Consider the following 15998-nt stretch of genomic DNA (forward strand, 5'->3'; position numbering starts at 1 on the left):
TTCTTTCTTTGGTATTTAATGACTTGCTAAATATTTAATAGATTTTTCCTGCAGGGAACCAGCTCTTAGTTTGCGTTTCTGTTCCTCGTCTGTTCTCTTCTTCGCCACTTGCTTCTGTTAGTTTCCTCTCCTTGTGTTTCTCCAGGAGGTACATTTTCCTATTGGAGTCTGGAGTTTGTCTCTCTGCCCCGCCCACCTGCCCCACCCCCTGCATGTACATTTGCATATTTCACCTGCAAAAGAGAGAGGAAGTTTAGCAAAGTGCACAGCCCCAGAGCTCTGGTTGACTTCTCTCTGCTCCTTTTGTCATTTATGATTACTATAGTTTGAAGAATATTATTTGGAGCATAAAGATTTATGCCTTTTGGGCTTTCTCTTGGGTTATATTTATTATCAAAATAATATAAATCTCTTTGTTACAGGAGATGACTTTTTAATTCTCTATTGCTTGATAGGAATATGGTGAGCCTTGTTTTCTTTGATTATATTCTTCTTGTCTTTAGCTGTTATATGCTTGTCTAATCATTTAATGAGACATGTCAATTTCCTTTAAATGTTAGGACTTTTCAATAATGTTGGGTGAAATTTGATTGATCATTATTCGAAGTAACCAAATTGAGCCATTTTGATGTCTTTTACTATGGCACTTTAGGTGGGGGATATTCATTATTATTTAAAATTGTATTTACTCACTTTGTCTTGATTTATGCTTATTTAAAACAAACAAACAAAATATCCAAAAAACAAAAAGCTTCCTTTTTTATTCTGGCCAGGATCTCTTTTTTCCCCTAATGTTCCTTTCCATTTTTAAACTGATTTTATTTAAAATTATACTAGTAACTTATTTTAAGTTATTAAAGTGTTGTTAGGAATGTTTATGAAGCTGTCCACATAAAAATAAAGCAATAAATACTGATTGGTTTTATGTAAAATTATTAGTAGTATTTTCTTCCCTTTGATGATGCAGGAGAGAAATTTGAATACTTTTAATACGTGTCAGAATTAAGTTTTTAAATATTCTTAATGCAAATCAAATTATTTTTCTATCCTGAAATTAAAACAAAGAGAATAACGAAGGAAGGAAAGGAGGGAGGGAAGGAGGCGGAAGGAAGGGAGAAGGAAAGGAGGGAGGGAGGAGCAGAGCTTTGATCTCAACCATTGGTTTTGCCTGAACTACACACGGGTGCTTTGATTGTCCTGCTCAGGCTGATTTGCAGGTTGTTTCACCCTGTGGAATTAAAGGGGAGTCACTCTACAGCTTCAAGGAAGAACATGGGGAGGGACCAACTACTCTCCAGGGATCCATGGCACCAGATTCCAATTTTGGCCTCACCACTAAATACTGTGTGAGCCACTACCCCCCCACGCCCAGTTGTGAACAAAGGTGTTGGAGAACCTTTTGTCTGGAACTCCAGAATGCATGAAGACTTTGAATACAAAGAAAGAACCTATTTGCTCCATCGGCAGTAAAATTAATTTTTAATTGAACTGTCTCTGTTTGGAGTTAGTAAAGACAAATATCTCTGTGACAGAAAAGTACTAGAACTAAACAGGTACTTAGCATATTTTGGAAGGAAGAATAATGGCCTCCAAATGTCCACCTCCTAATTCTCAGAACCTGTGAACATAGTGTGGCTTTGGCAAAGGAGAACAGAGGCTGCAGTTGGCATTAAGTTCACAAGTCAGCCGACCTTACAACAGGGAGACTATTCTGGACTGTCCTGGTGGATCCAATGCACTTACAAGGCTCCTGACAGTGGAAGAGAGGTGAGGGAAGGCCAGAGTCCAGTGAGGCCAGAACCACTCACCCAGCATGGCTCCGTCTGAAGGTGAAGGAGAGGAATTCCTGGAGATTCCCTTCCATTCTCTGGAAAACTAAAAAGGAGAAAGACAAGCAAACCAGGTCTCTGGAGCTTCCACAAAGGAGCACAGCCGTGCTGACCCCTGAGTCTGGCCTAACAGGACCCTTTCCAGACTTGGGGTTGTAAGAGGGCAAGGTAATAAGTCTGTGTTGTCTTAAGCTCCCAGGTCTGTGGTCACTGTGACAGGAGTAATAAGAAGTTGATACACAGGGCTGACCTTCCCGTGGGAGAACCCCGCGCCATGGAAACCGTGACCCACCAGCCCAACCCTGCCCTCTGGCTCTGTTCGCCTGGCTATAAATGTCTGTCCTTTACAATATCCTTTATATAAATTGGTACGTGTAAGTAAAGGATTTGTTTTTCTATGAATCCTCCTAGCGAGTTATCTACCCAAGGAGGAGGATCCTGGGAACTGCCGTCTACAGCCAGGGGGTCAGACATGCCTCCTGGGACTCGAGATTGGCCGAGAAGTGGGGCAGTCTCGTGGCCGGAAGGTGTGGACGCCATCCCCAGGTAGATGACTGAATTCTCGGCACCCAGCTGGCGTCCCCTGGGAACGTGGAGAAACTGTGTTTGCCAGTGTGGTGTACGAGGTCTACTCAACCAGAACAACAACAACAACAACAACAACAATTCTATTTTCAAATTGTCAAGATCTCTAATGACTGGGAGGAAATCGGTTCGGGAAACTCTGAGTGATACTGTGTCTCACACCATCTCCATTGGTGCACTGTCACCACCACAAAGCCCTGGCGTGGCTCCTGCCTCCCCAGGATGGTGTCTCAGAGCCTCCCCCGGCCCTGTGCTGAAACAGACTCTGCTGGCTCCACCTGGACCCGCGACAGACTTCATTCCTAAGGGCAGCACCGACCCTCTCCTTCTCACCACCTGAGACCGGAGCTCCCTGGTGCCGGGATAAGCTAGGGGTGAGAGAGTGGGGGGCCAGGTTGGCGCAGCCCAGTGGCCCGGTACCTCTCTCACTTGGTACACGAGGACAGTTTGTAACATGAGCGTCACAGAGCAGGGGAAATGAATCTAGACGGCAACTTACTGACGGCAACTGATGACCTTGATAAGAATGATAGGTTCTTCCAGGCACTTGCTCTGGGCCAGGTTCGCGAGGTCCCTGACTCCCCACCACACCATGGTGATGTAACCTTAAACAGACCAGGAAACGGAGTTTCCAGAACTTAGGTCTTTATCCAGTCACATGACTAGTCTCTGGTGTCAAACTGTGGTCCTTGGAATCCTAGAGCAATATGCTCACTCTGCTTTGCTGCCTTTGCCTTTGGGGTGCTTATTAGAGATACGAGCAACTTGGGGACAGGATGTGGGAGAGTAGGCTTCTGGGAGAGAAATCAGTGAGTAAGCAGGAGAAGTTACCAGAGTGACCTCCAGAAGGAGGAGGCACTAGGTTCAGGGTCCAGGGAGTAAGAATGAAGAGAGGACAGAGGCGGATGGGTGTGGGTTGAGGCTGCACGGGGGGAGGACAGTGGCCCTGCCGTGGCTCCTCATGGCACATGGGACAGTGGGGGGTTGGGTGAGGTCTTTAGGTTTCCATGGATCACTCAACAAAACTCAGTTTTCCCCAAGTTTTCCAATGGCAACGCTACATAGAGTGAACTGTCTGGAAAAATCCATAGGATTTAAAGCTTTCTTCCACGTGCTTACCCTGAGGTGGAGAGTAAACACACCTCTCACTTTATTGCACAGACCTCCCAAAGTTGCAGGGTGTGACTCTCATGGGGGCCAGGATGGCCCTTATGGTCTCCAGGGTGTTATGTTTCTGTAATTATAAATAAATGAAATGTTAAAGTCTACACCCTTTATTCAGGAAAAGAGGAGTTTGTTATAAAGCCAAAAGGAGGAGAATGTTTAGTCCTTCCTTCATTTTTTAATAGTGTGTCATTTTTAGTATAAATCTCCCCTTATAAAAAGTTCTTATTTCTCAGAGCTGAGACACTCTTTAATGCACCCATGAAATTATGACATTGGAAAACTTGAGCACACACTCTTCATTTTAAAGTAAGAGTACATGTAACTCTGGCTTTATATAAGGCCCCAAAGTAGCCTAATCAAGTCTGGAAGCTCCATTCTTTAACCCCTATATTTTAGAAGTACGGCTTTGCTGGGGTGATTCCTCCTGAGGTTTTTGGGGGAGTCCTGGAGTGGCAGAGTGCTGATTTCCTAGAGGAAAATCTCTCATTACTTACTGGGTCCTTCGACAGAGGATTTGCAGACTTAATCGATATTTATATGTTCATCAAATTTTCAACCTCAGTACTGGGATGAGGTTTAAATCATGGAGGCCGTAGTTTAAGATCAATGAGAAAAAAAGTAATTAAAAAGTATTTTGTGCATGTTAACCTGTAGAGGACAATTAGAGAAAGGAATTTTTGTTAATTTTGCAATTAGTGGAATAGGCTCAAGAACCTGATGAGTCTTCTCAGATTTTATATAAGGTTTCCATATTTGCACAAGATTAATTTTATGTGCAGCATGGCCACTTAATATCATAATGAGATATTTTACCAGTGACATGAAAGACAAAGTCCTGCTTTGGTATAACAGAGTCTAGAGAGTACAGTTTCATCTCCAGCCTTCAGTGAACCTCCAAAGGAAGCAGAGTGGCTGTGTTACAGCCTGTATCCTTATACCATGATAGAAAAACTATTTTGAATGACTAGGGACTTCAGTCCTTCCCAAAGTGATTATGGTCACATCTTTGTCCTGGGCCCCTGAAAAGTCTCATTCTCCCAGTGGTATAATAAGGGAAATATGTGAAATTTCAGTTCCTTTTTGCAAGTAAGTCCCTCAATTCAAAGGCATTCAAGGTATTATAAGAGAGAGGTTAGCATGCATTTCTATCAATCTACAATGAGCGTTCAAAACTCCACGCAGGGGAACAGTTAACCACGGAAGTATGAAAACAAAACTTGTTGCTATGGATTGGGGTTGTGATCCCTCAAGAAAAGATTAAGCCCCAACCCCCAGTACCCGCACATGAATGGGGACTCATTTGGAAAGTGAGTTTTTGCAGATAAGCATGTTAAAATGAGGTCATTAGGGTGGGTCCTAATCCAGTATGACTGGTGTCTTAATAAAAGGGAGAAAATTGGACTCAGACAGACCCAAAGAAATGGAAGATGATGTGAAGAGAGAATTTCATTTACTAGCCGAAGAACCCCTGAGGTTACCAGTAGCTAGGAGGGAGGAAGAGTCCCTTGCAGGCCTCAGCAGGAATCGACCCCACCAGCACCTGGACCTCGGTTTGTGGGCTCCGGAACCGTGAGGCAGTACCTGCCTGCTGTTTAAGTCACTCTGTTTACTGTACTTGTCATGAAAACTCTGGTAAACTAATACAGCTGTCCAGTTCCCACTTGAAATGGCCACAGTGGTAGTTCCAAGTAAGTTTCCAAGCAGAGCAACAAAGTCACGTGTCTAAATGGTCGCCCTCGGGGGGGAAGAACTGAAGTGCTCTTAAACCCAACAGCAGACCCTCTGCCTGCAGGTCTTGCAGAGGTGAATGTCCACTGGGTGCTTGGGCTGAGCTGCTGGGGTCCAGTTAACCAACGTGTGGTTGCCTGTTGACACTTGACTCCACCTGGACCACAGTTTCCCCTCCATGCGACTTCGTGAAAGTGAGTAGCACGGGTGCTGCCCAAGACACGTGACAGAATCTCGACCTTACTGTTCGTTACTCTCCCATGGTAGTTTTATCTTGCACAAAACACAGTGAAGAGTTTTTTACCTTGTGATCTGCTTAATCATAAGATGGCATGCCATGTTTAATTTCTCTCTGTTCAGGGAGGATTCTCTTTCCAAACAGCTCCGCTCCTTGACAACGAGGTTGCCAGGCCTTGACTTTGCAGTTGACGTATGATCAAGGGGAAAATCACGGGGCTTCTTTGGTGGCTTGCCGAAGTCCTGGCAATCAGAAAAACTTAAGGAAAGGAGGTAGGAAGGATGGGCAGAAATCAGAGAGAAAGAGAGAACATTTGACAGGAAGAAAAGGAAAAAGGGGAAAGAGGAAAGAAAATGATACCAAAGTGAAATTTCAGAAGATGCTTTGCAGAATTTTTTGTGTCTGCCACACTAAACCCATTCTCTTTACAGTGAGACTAAGATTATACACCACTGTGGATATTGCAGTTTTAAAAGCACAAGGAGACCTGATAGTGATACCACATTAAACACATCTCCTATCGATTCTTTCTAACCTTGCAAAACGAGCTGCGTGCGTTAAGTACCTTTTACTCCAGGGCGGCTGATGGGCCCACAGATGTTAACTGCAGGGCTGGATTTCCTCTGAGGTCAGCAGACAGGGCAAGAGGGAGGTGACCGAGGGAGTGTCTTTAGGCCAGGGGACTATTTACCCTTGTTGCCCTCAAATACAGCTTGAGGACAGATGTCTGGATAAATCTAAGTCACAGGGAAAGTAAATCCAGCCTTACTACTTCACCAGCCATACATGCTGGTTAAAGCAAGGGGGCTGTTGTCACATAGGAAGGAAATGCATGGTTTGTATAGCTGAAGTTCTTCCTTTTCCAATGTGTATTTGCTATATGTTATGGTTTTGTTTCAAATAACACAAATAAAATTTAAAATATCACCCTGCTATTTCATCTACTTGTCCTGAATGTCTGCTTTAGCTCCTGTATTGCTGATGATGGACATGGAGTAGGAAGGGACAGGGGTGCTGGTATTTCCGTGAATGGCATGGGGCCATCCTGCGATCCCAAACTCAGGAAAGCTTTACCTGCATCTGGAGGGGGAACAGCTCATGCTGACATGTTTGCCAGGAAGCAGGCCCTGGTATTAGGCAGAGGAGGAAGATCCCGTGTCTCACCTGCAAGACCTCAGGCTAGTGGCTAGGAGACTCCATGTTGTCATCTGAAGAACAGCATGGCAACATCTGGTGCAAGAGCAGCAGCTAAGATGGGTAGCATGCAGTATGTCCTCCCTGACAGGTGACTTTTCTCTTGTTTTTGCTATCATTACTATTATCGATATTATATGTGAATTGAAATAGGAGTTAAATTCTCATCTACTCTTCACATGGTTTTTCCATCAACATGGGGATCAATAGAGCAAGCTGTACAGGGGCCAGAGGTCATCTCAGAAGGGGAAGGAGGAGCCTGTGCTCACAGGGTTGTGATTTGAAGGGTGCCGAGAAGCTCCCCAAATATCTCCCACCCAGGCTGGTTTCTGCTCATGTCTGGACTCTCTCCTACCATCATTCAGTTAGCACAGCGGGTAACTGTTGTGCCCACGGGGTGCGGGGTCAGCACCACCAAGTTGTAAAATGTGAGCCAGCAGGGACTTGTCTGTCCTGTTCATTGCGTGAAGGAATGGATGCATGGAGGAGTGAATGAAGGTCAAGGTTATCTTCTTCCTCACTTTTCTTCCCATACACGCTTAGTGGAAGGCTCTGTGCAGACAGGGATCTGCAGTCGCTTGCTGCACTTATTCAGGTTCAAAGTAGAATTCATGGAGAACTTGGTTTATGAAGAGCAGCTAAGTCAGATGGAGTGGGAGAAGATAGGTCTCTAGGACATAGGACTTCTCTGATGACATATTGGGAGAGGCCAGTTAGAAAGGGAACTTGGGACAAGGATGGGGTCAGGAAAGAAAGAGCAGTGAGTGAAGAAGGTGCCTCAGGGCAAGTTTGCAGGAGCACGTAGCTGAGAATTCACAAAAGGGCAGGCGTGGTGTGGATGTGGGGTCTCATCTGGTGCACAGGGACAGCACCTGGGATATGCAGTAGTGCATATGTGTGCATGTGTGTGAGGAGAGTGTGGTGCAGGTGTGTGTGGGTGTGTTTGTGTGCATGTCTGTGCATATGTGAGTGCCTGTCTACTTATGGGGTGGCTGTAATGTGGGTTATAGTTGTGTTGTGTAGATTATGTGGCAGATTGTATGTAGATTGTGGTGCAATTGTGCATCCATGTAAGTGTGTGGTATAGGCGTGTGTTGTTTGTGTGCATGATGCTCATGTGTGTTCCCTATGAGTGGTGTAGACGTTCAGCACATTTATGAAGTACCTATGTGCCGAACGTGCATGTATGTGTGGTGGGTGTGCGTATCTGCTTCACCATGTGAAGCGCCTGTGTGTGTGTGTGTGGTGCAGTTGTATTGTCTGCCCATGTGGGGCAGGTGTGCCAGGTGTAGATGTGGGCAGATGTGTTCTGTTTGCCTCAGGCTTGAATTTGAAATGTTGTTATTGTGCAAAGTCGTGAGCATGTGGTTCTCAAGGTGGTTCCTGCCCCAGCAGCAGCCGCTGGGAACTTTCTAGAAATACAAAATCTTGGGTCCTTGCCTAGATCTACTGAATCAGAAATGCTGCAATCTGGGAGGCTTCACAACCCTCTAGGGAATTGCGATGGCCTCTCAAGCCCAGGCACTAATGCCACGCGTACGTGTCCGACCTGCTTGGGACTTCCTCTTCCCCACTCCCGAATTTCTCTTCCTCCCTCCTGAGGATGAGGCTGGCAGTTACTCCCAACCTGATGGACGGGCTGGAAGTGGAGAGGTTGGAAATCAGATGTTCTGTGCTGGTGGCATGGTTGATTGCACCAGCTTCCCACTAAATGGAACATACATCACTTTTGAATTAGAAAACACTGATTTCTTACTGATTTGGCCAATGATGGAAGATTTCCAGTTAGTTTGTGTATTTAGAAGCTAGCTGATGTCTTTAACTTATGAGGTTTTGACCCAAAAATAATTTTTTTTTTTTTTTTTTTTTTCTGGGGAGGTGGGTCACTGGTAAGGCAGGGGATGGGCTCCCCTTTCAGGATCTCCTGAGTGTCGGCGTGAGTGGCGTAGCACTGGGCATGCTCACTAAGCGCACATTTGCTAGTGGGCTCTGCAGCCTGCACCTGGGTCTGGATCCTGCCCAGGTACGTTGGGCCAGTTTTCAGCCTCTCTGTCCTTCAGAGTCCTTGCTGTCAACAAGGAAAACAGCAGGGCGTCCTCACCGGGTCTGTGGGGAGGCCATCTGACGGTGTGTGAGGCTCAGCGCCTCCTGCCACCGTTCTGCACTCAGGGCTATGGTTCACTGCAATGCTGAATGAGGGTACTTGAAATTCATCACAGGGGTTTAGTCACATTTCTAACAAGCAAATTTTATATAAGTAAAAATAAAAAATGAGTGTGTATGAATAGAGAATTTGCCTTGTGCAAAGATGCAGCTGCTGATGGCTTTGCCTCTGGCCCCTGGAAAGACTTCTGTTTCTTTACTGAATGGACCAAAGGGGCGGCTCTGCTGAAGTTCGTCTCTCCAGGGAGCCCTGTCCATTTGCTCGTGAGAGACACTGAGTTCAATCTGACAGCCCCGTGATGGAGTTTGTTTTAGACCTTAGTGCCTCTCAAGCCCCTTCCCAGGTCACCCACCTCCTTGCTGGCTCACTGTCCTGTGATTTCTGTAAATGTCCTTATGTAAAAAGTGCAGTGAGGTATTTCTCTATAATGGAAGATTGTTCCATCCAGAAAAGGAATGAAATGCTGCCACATGCTGCCATGTGGATGAAACTTGAAGACATTGACCGAAGTGAAATAAGCCAAAGGCACAAATGCTCTATGGTTCTAATAACTGAAGGGACCTAGAAGAGCAAGATTCATGGAGACAGGAAGTGGAATGGTGGTTGCCAGTCCTGGGGAGATGAAGGGATAGGGAGTTAGTGTTTAAGGGGCACAGAGTTTCCATTTGGAGATAGCCAGTGGGAGGGACAGTCTCACAACAAGGTGAACGAACTCACCACGGGCGAACTGCACACTTAGCAATGTTCACTGGTACTTCATCACCATTAAAAATGCAATAGGGGCCTTATAATAGGTAACATCTCCTACTTGATACTGAATTTCACCCACGTACATATGTGATTAAATTTATCCCAAGTAAAAGAGAAAGAGAGTGACCCTTCCTAGGAATATTTTTGTGATCTGCCAAACTCATGGGCAACCAACTTTGCAAGACAGAGCCTAGAGGTCTAATCTTCATCTTTAACATCTGACATTCCCATCAATTAATTTAGGCTTATGCAGTTCATATTCATTGCTCAGAACTTAACAGAGATTCTTTTTAAGTGTCAATTATAAGATGAAATGTCCACTTCAGGGCATCTTTTCTAGAAGAATCTCTTTCTTACCTCAGGCTACTAGAATTGGGAAGGACAAGAGGGTGTGTCAAGTGAATCATGAGTGTGTGTTTATTGAGGTCATCCCATGAACTGCATGCTGTGTTTGACTCTGGGGAAATGTCCAGGGACCACGTTTGTCATCATGGTAGAGTTTAAAATTAAAATGAACTTGGCAATAAAAAAATATAACAAGGAAATCAGGCTAAGAGTCACCAATGAAAAAGAAAAGGGATGCTAGGGAGTAAACAGCAGAGCTAGCTTACTTGGTCTAGTGGTCAGGGTCGACTTCTCAGAGGCAGAGATGGCTAAACCAAAGCTTGAAGAATAGGTAGGAGCTATCTGGGGGTGGATGGGGTGGAAGAAGAAGGTCTGAGTTCCAGGCAGAAGGAGCAGTGTGCCCAAATGTCCCGAAGTGGGACATGATGCTTTGAAGGAACTCAAGGAGATTGTGAAGGTAGAGGGGAGGGTGACAGGGACATAGAGCATGGTGGACGTGCTAAGGAAGCACTTTCCTTTGAGAGGAAAAAGAATACATTGAAAAGTTTTAGAGAATGGCCACTTTGGCACTATCCTTTGGTAGAGAATAAAGTCCCAAGTCCTTGCGTGATATGCTGTAGACAAACAACTGGTTACTGAGAGAACCAGGAAGCACCTGTTCTGCTGTGTATCCACCTTAGGCTTTTTTGGGTCCTGTATTGTTGGCTTAATACCATTGGCTGGGGGAAGTGAGAATGGACTTTGGAATCACAAAGAACTATGGTAAAAGTATGGTCCTAACACTTCATGACATGAGCACTTGGGAAATTTATTTTGTTTCTCTGAGCCTCATTTGCTTCATATGTTAAATGGGAAGAGTAATCTTATTTTCCAGAGCTGTTAGGAAAATTAAATTATTTTATGTAAAGTTTACAACACAATGCTTACTGTGCTGTTATTAATCAATTCAATTGTCTATTTCTCTTTCAATGACCTTCCTCATGGCCAGAAATTTGATAACAAGTGAACTTCACACTTTACTGAATAGATGAATGGGATTATTGTGGTGGTTCTCTGATAATTTGTATGGTGGTGAGTTATTTGACAGCCTTCCTGGGAGATAATTCACAGTGAGCTAGACACTTCCTATCATGTCCAGGAGGTTCTGGTTTTGTGCAGGGTTTAGCTAGTAGTGTCCAATATATGGTCTTATCTTCTATAGGTAAATGATTCTCTCAAGTCCAAGGGCACACAGTGATAGTAGGGCTATAATCCCAGTCCTGCTCCTGACCTTGTGATCTAGGACAAATCATTAATCCTTCTGAAACACGGTATCTTCCTGTGCAGAACAGTTTTAAAGTGATGATAAACATAGAGTATGTGCAAGTGCCCAGCATGCAGTGGGGACATAGTCAATGTTGAGGACTCTTCTCTTCTAATCAAGCTGGCACATGGTCCCAGGAGGACATGTGACCTTGCAAACAACACCCAGCGTGGGAGTGTTTTGGGTTCTGATTTGGGTTTGGCCTAATGGGGAAGCGGGGCTTTCCCTGGTTTTGCCACCCTGATCTGATGGCTCAGGTGTGGCATTCCTTCAGCCTCCTGCATAGAGAGAAGAGGCTGGCAGGCAACTGCCGATCAGGAAGGATAGGAGGCCTAATCCTCTGCTTTAGCATCTGAGGGAACCGAAACCCAGAGAGGCAGATGAGATAAGGATCCATTTTCCAACTCCTAAGCCAATGGCGCTCTGCTATTCTACTCTTCTTCTGGGTCACTTGGAATTATCAAAAAGAACATTATTGAGTTCAAGTATTAGCTTGACGGCCCTGGGCAAGCCTTGTGCAAGCCAGCGCTTTTCCCTTCCTTTGTTTCCTCATCTATAAAATGGGGATGATACAGGAAATTGAGGGCCAGGAATAACTATTCCAATTCATGGTTCTGAAGAGCAATAAGCTAAATAGAGTCTGCTTTGTCTAGTTCATTCTTTCTAGTTCTACTTCCTAATTATTTTCCAAGTCAAATTCTTAGCTCTATATACCCAAGAAGCATGTATCAGAAAGTTTAAAAATTATTGTTTTTAGGCTTATCTCAAGTATGGATAGTTTTATTTTGACTCTCCTAATAAAAGCCTTTCATGTGAATGTTCTAATAGGTTTTGAAGTTTTAAAATATTCTAAATTGTAAAGGTGGTGAAGAAACAGTGTAGGAAAACATCAATGTTGGAGATGCCTAAGTACAGCCCCTCTGAGGGATTTTAGCCAAATTGAATCTGCTTAACATTTTAATCATAATCTCACTTCTAGGAATCTAGCCCACCAACAAACTAGCAAAATATGAAGAAGCGAATGCAAGAACCTGTTCATTGTGGCACTAAATGCAGTAGGGAAGATGGGCAATGACCCCCTGCTCATCAGGAGGGGACAGGTTGAATCAACTGTGCTGCGTCTGCACAGGGGAGCATCGCGCGGTTCCTAAAAGGAGTGAAAGATAACCTTCATGACACAGTGAGTTCAAAAAGTAAGATTCAGCTCAGAACGCTTATGTAATATGTTACCTTTTATCTAAGGAAGGTTTTTAACATGTTAAAATGATATGATGGTGAACGAAAATCTATAAAGTTGTTAATTATAAAAGAAAGGAGGAAAGTGAAAGTGACAGGTTTGGAGACTAGTTTTTTGAAAAATGCATTTCTTGTACATTTAAAAACATGAATATGTCTTACAAAATTTTAAAACAAAAATTAAACAAAGCCCTCCCGTAATTAAAGAGCAAAATTAAATCAATCAACCTGAGATTAACCACACAGAAGGCAATTATTTGAAGCAATCTGAACCTTGGTGCATTTGACTATTTATCTGCAGTGGAATATACCCTATATGTTGACATAGATATTTTGAAAATTTTCTTACATAAACTAAGATAAACCATATAATAATTATATTCATATTGTAAAGAGTCAATTTTTTTGACAAAAGAGAAAAAAAAGAAGCAAATAGAAATTGAAGAAGTTAAATAAAAACTAACAATCCTAAACTTGGATTAAAAATGTCAGTATAAATTCCTGGTGCTCTTCTCTTAAAAAAAAAAAAAAAATATATATATATATATATAAATATATATATATATATATATTTTCTAGCTTTGTCAACTGGGGATCCACATGGTAGGAAGTCTACAAATACCTTTCCTGCTGAAAGGAACACAGTGGAAAAGCAGGACTGATTCCAGGCCGGGGCAGGAAATGTGCAAGATGAGCCTGTAGCATCTTGTACCAGAAAGTAAGGAAGGTATCAAAGACTCTTCAGGCGGTGGCAAGAGATTCAAAGCACACAGGAGCTGGCATGCAGGGCCTCCTTCTAGCCAAAGGTGAAGCAATCACACTCAGTGTGGATGCAGGAAGAACAGCACTCTTACAATGCACTGAGCCAGGAGGGTGCTTCAGAGTCAGGAGCTGACAGCAGTGTTGGAAAAGCTCATGCTCTCCCTCTGCGGGACGCTGGGAAACCAGCTCATGATTCTGAAACAGATCATTAAAGGTGAAGAATCAAGGAGTAAACCTCCTTTTCCAGATAGTTCTGTACCTTGGACTAGTAAACTGATCATCTTTTTCTTTGGAAGAATTAACTAACAAATAAAAATTAGGAGTCAGAATACATTAGTTTGTAGTCACTCATGAAATAGAGCCGTGCATCTCGAGAATGATCACTGGTGGTTGCTGAAACCACAGGGAGACTTTGCGATGAATGGATATGAATGAATCTACACTCTGCAGCAAAGGTCAGTGCTGACTTCACAGAGAGGAAACTGGGAGGTGTTATGTGCCTCCTGACCTGGTGCTATGGGGCAGCCAGTGTCCCCTGGCATATCATTACCCAGACCCTCGGACCCAAATCTAAGCCAGTCTCTACATCTAACTACTAGCCTGCAAAAACACAAGGGGCATAGACCACCACGAGGATGCAGTCACAACATCTGAAACGCATGATCTGGGTTTTTCTCCAACCTATTACTTGCAAAAGAATAAAAGGGAGCCTTAACAGATAGGTAAATGGCCTTAGAGATGGCCCCAGTTGCTTCAGGGGCCATGCTTGCTTTCTGATTCAAGCACACCATTGGCAGACCAGCCTTTATACTTGTTAAAATTTCCCTCGTTGAAAGTAGGTTTTGGCTGATTGTAGGGTCACATACCTTCGTGTCTGGGTGGTGCTGCTGACGCTTTAGTAGCTGTGTAGGGGACCAAGTTCCTAGGGCTAATTTATGTTTTACTCTCTGTCACTACACAGTTTTCTTTACATTCTCCTCCGACCTAAAAACTCTTTGAGGGCCATGACTGAATTAATTGCCTGCTTGCCTTTGAAAGGACATTTGGAGAGTGATGGACCGCGTGACTGGCTTGGGCTGATGGATGGAGGCCTAGGGGTGGTTGATAGTGTGCCCAACTGAGAAGCAGGTGAAGCGTATCTTCTTCATGACTTGACCCCATTTTAGGTACTCTCCTGCCCCTCTTCCATGTGTGAGATCTCTTCAGTCTCATTGACACCTCCTGCTGGGAAAAATGTCCCCTTAACCATTTACAACTGAGTGTGGGATTGTTAGTGTAACCTTTCTCTCAGGCGTTTGCTTTGTGATTGCTATCAATCATTGTGAAATGAGAAGCTGTTGTCTCCTGCCATGGAAGCTACGGGGATCCTGGGAGGGCGGGAGACGTGAGGCTGGAGACCCACCAGCACCCCATTGCATCAACTCCCCTCCCACGGCTGCTGGAGCAGCCGGGCTGGTGGCAACTCCGAGGCCCAGAGGTTCTAGGACGCACCCTGACTTCTGGGAATGCCGCAGTGGTGGGCGGGTGTCTAACTTTTTCTTCTTGTGATTTAACTTTTCTCCCCTTGATAAGGAGCTAATTCCGGACACATTGTCAGACGTGTCGTAACTGCACCTGGGCTATCAAAAAGGAGTTCCCCAGTGCACGTTGATCTAAAGAAAACCACTTTTACTCAACCTCAAGCCAGATTCAGCGAACTTGGATGCATTTCGCACCATGCTCTGGAGGGGAGGAAAAGCCCCGGGACTCTCCCTGTCTCCTCTTGGGTTAGGAGCTGGGCGCAGAGATGGAACCCACAAAGGACAGGTGGACAGGAGAAAAGGCCTTCACATTTGTTGATGGTAAAGTACTTTTATGTGCACAGGGGTTTCATGGGAAAGGGACGTGAATACAGAGGAGGGTCCGAGTGTGGGCTTGCAGACACTTGAACGCAAGGTCAAACTGTGGGGAGCGGCCCGGAGAGGGACGGCGGCCGTCTGACACATGCTTGTCTATGTGGCTCTTCTCAGCGCCAGCCCTCTGTCTCAGGGCCAAGGGCCGCCCTTCTCACCGGGGTCAGGAGGGCGCTGGGGAATTCATGCCCCTGTCACAGAAGGGCATTTCCACCCTGCCTCTGAGCAGCAAAGGGAGCCAGAAAACATCCCCCGCACCTGTTGACTCTCCAGTGCCTTCAGTTCAAAATGATCCTGTGCCAAAGCAGCACATTTGGAGGTGGTACACTGTGGGTCACTTTACCTCCTGTGGCGTCGGGAATAGACAAGTCCTCTTATGTCGCAGGAAAAACTCTCTTCTCAGAAAAGACTTCGTTCTCCTGTTGGGACAGTTGGTCACCCTGATTGAAATATTTACATTCCCGTGCCACTCCATGCGTCTTCCCCTGGTATCTTGTGCCCTGCACAAAACATCTCCTAGAGCCTCATCTTCAGCATATGCCATGCATCAGGCAGACTGGAGCTGACATTGGCTCCGAACACCTGGCCAGGAATGCTCACCTGCCGGTGGCCACCAACTCAGCTACTGTGCACTTGGCACGTGCACAGTAAACCAGCGCAAATGTGCTGCAATCAGCATCTGGCTTTTTAAAAAATCTTTGGGAATAAATTGAGTGCCTGGTTTTCCCACCCACAGTCCTCAGCCACCATACTTTCCTGCCTATTTTTATTTCTCAAAGATTTCTGACTTAGCAGGGTAGCGTCT

This window comes from Sciurus vulgaris (assembly GCF_902686455.1).
Source record: "Sciurus vulgaris genome assembly, chromosome: 10".
NCBI lineage: Eukaryota > Metazoa > Chordata > Mammalia > Rodentia > Sciuridae > Sciurus > Sciurus vulgaris.